The following is a 3,126-nucleotide window of genomic DNA, read 5'->3' as shown; positions in this document are numbered from 1 at the left end:
TCACCAGTCATAGACACTCGCTGAAATAATTATTAACAGAACTACTTCATAGTATAGAAATTGAATGCAGAAAGGGTGAGATATAAGGAGCAATGGTGAAAAAGAAAGTGATAAGTATGTGGGTAATCGAAGCATGGACTATATAAAATAATAATTGTGGCTAATTTCAGAGGGGGTACAAAGCCAAAGGGAATTAAAATACCAGACATCTAAGAATGAAAGAAAATGATCGCTGTAAAAGTGTTCTATGGTTTTTGAATTGTCCAAAAGGAGGGTAGAGATACTGCTGAAATTTACAGTTTAAGTCATTTATTTAAGTTGTTAAGGCTGGGGTTCCTGGCTGGCTCAGTCCGTTAAGTGTCAGACTCTTGATTTTAGCTCAGGTCATGATCTCATGGTTCATGGGTTTGACCCCACTGACAGTGCAGAACCTGCTTGGGATTCTCTCTCTCTCTCTCTCTCTCTCTCTCTCTCTCTCTCTCTCTCTGTCTCTTCTCTTCCTGTGCTCAGGCACACACACTCTTTCTCAAAATTAATAAATAAACTTAAAAAATAATAATATGTTAAGGCTAAAAACTAAAATAATAGAAATAAAATGTGTTGGGTGCCTGGGGGGCTCAGTTGGTTAAGCGTCCAATCTTGATTTTGGCTCAGGTCATGATCTCATGGCACACTGTGCTGACAGTGTGGAGCCTACTTGGGATTCTCTTTCTCCCTCTCTCTCTCTGCCCTCTCCCACTCGTGTGTGCATGTTCTCTCTCTCTCTGCCTCAAAATAAATAAATAAGCTTTAAAAAAGGAATCAAATGTGTTCTTTACATACAGTTGACCCTTAAACAATATGAGTTTGAACTGCAAAGGTCCACTTATACATGGATTTTTTTTTACAATACAGTACTGTAAACATATTTTCTCTTCTTTATGATATTCTTAATCAGATACTCTTTTATCTGGCTTACTGTGTTGTAAGAACACAATATAATACATATAACATACAAGATATATGTTAACCAACTGTTTGTGTCATTGGTAAGGCTTTCAGTCAATAGTAGGCTATTAGTAGTTAAGGTTTTGGGGAATCATAAGTTATACACAGATTCTCCACTGCACAGGGGGTCGGCACTCCTAACCTCATGTTGTTCAAGGGTCACATGTACTAGTAGAAGGGGAAAAGGTAAACAAAGAAGACTGGATTAGTAAAGAGAATCAGGACAGGAGAGAGGTAAACTAAAGCAAAGAAAGAGTATAGAAAAGAAAAAAGTGCAAAAAATGATAGAAATAAATCCAAATATATCTATAATCACAATAAATATAAATGTTTGTAACTATTACTTAAAATCAAGGTTCTTGTATTGCATATAGAACTATTTAGCCATATGTTGTTTATAGGAGATATGCCTAAAATGCAAAGACCTAGAAGAGTTAAGACAAAGAAATGGAAGAAAATATATCAGGATTCATATGCCATGGATATAGCAATATTAAATGAAATCAGTTTTAAGATGAAATAAGTATTTTAAGGGTTAAGATAATGCTAGGAGGAGGAGCCAAGATGGCGGCACAGCATGGACGTTTTCTGTGTGTTTTGCGTCCATGAAATACAGCCAGACCAACACTACACCATCCTGCACACCTAGAAAACTGATCTGATCTGAGGGTTAACAAAACAATCTTCACAACGTGAACCACAGAATTCAGCAGGTATGTGGCACGGAGAGGTGAACTTGGGGAGAGAGAAGCCACAGAGGACAGGGAGCCGCTTTTGCGTGCAGAGAGAGGATGGAGATGGTGGGGAGAATATGGGGAAAGCACCCCTCCCCAAAAGCAGCTGGAGAGAAAGTTGAAGGTTTGAAAAAGCCACAGAGACTGAACTAAAAAGGGAGAAAGGAGAAAGGAGAGGGTTTAAATTCCATTAAGACTATAAACAGGGGGAGCGCAGAGTCTGAAACTCCACAGCTCAATACCTGGCAGTGCTCTGTTGGGAAGGGCGAATCCCCAGGAGCAGCGTGAAGTCCGGGTTCTTCAGGCCACACGGGGAGAGGTGGTTCCCCTGCTGGGAGGACACCTGGTAGAGGCTGTGTGAGCCCCACAAAGGCAAGGCCCCAGTGGGCCCGGGAGAAAAACCACATTCACTGGTGCTGGAACAAGGTCATTAAAGGTGAAGCCTGGTGCCAGATGTGTGTTGTGATTTTCCATAATTCCTGAAATGCTGCCGCTACACGATCATGTGAACTTTTTCTGGGGTGGGCTGGCACTTGGCTGTAGTCTCTGGGCATCGACAGCAGCTCAGTCCCGCAAACATTCCTGGGTGTGGCTGGCACCCTGCCATTGCTCGATGAGACCCTCTGCAGAGGGGCAGAACGGGTCAAAGCCGCAGTCCCTCAGAAGTAAGGGGCCGGGAAAAACAGCTGCATCTGAGACAAAACTCGGGAAGGAGGTGCTGCCTGGGGCTTGGTCACGGACTGTGTAGAAGTGGGGAGTGGATGCAAGCTGAAAACAAAGGATGGTGTGTGATTGCTGATCAGGGAGAACAGAGTTCCAATACTAGAGACAGGGTAGCTGGGTGACACCATTTTCACTGCTCCTGCACATACGCGCCTCCAAGTGCCACAACAATCCACCCCACTGGGCTAGCAGCGCCATCTAGTGGAGAACGAAGCCGTTACTCTAAGCCCTGCCCAACTGGGCCAAGCTCGCTTTTCAGGAACACAAATCTCTCCACCTGATTAGTTCATGGACCAGTTTCTTACACCATACATAAAAATAAACTCAAAATGGATGAAAGACCTAAAGGTAAGACAAGGAACCCATCAAAATCCTCGAGGAGAAAGCAGACAAAAATGTCTTTGATCTTGGCCACAGCAACTTCTTACTCAACACATCTCCTGAGGCAAGGGAAACAAAAGCAAAAATGGACCACTGGGACCTCATAAAAATGAAAAGCTTCTGCACAGCTAAGGAAACAATCAGCAAAACTAAAAGGCAACCAACAGAATGGGAGAGGATATTTGCAAATGACGTATCAGATAAAGGGATAATATCCAAAATCTATAAAGAACTTATCAAACTCAACACCCCAAAAAACAAATAATCCAGTGAAGAAATGGGCAAAAGACATGAATAGACA

Source organism: Panthera onca, chromosome X (genome assembly GCF_046562875.1).
Source record: "Panthera onca isolate mPanOnc1 chromosome X, mPanOnc1 haplotype 2, whole genome shotgun sequence".
In the NCBI taxonomy this organism is placed as follows: domain Eukaryota; kingdom Metazoa; phylum Chordata; class Mammalia; order Carnivora; family Felidae; genus Panthera; species Panthera onca.
The sequence above is the reverse complement of the archived record's forward strand: the minus strand, read 5'-3'. Positions refer to the sequence as shown.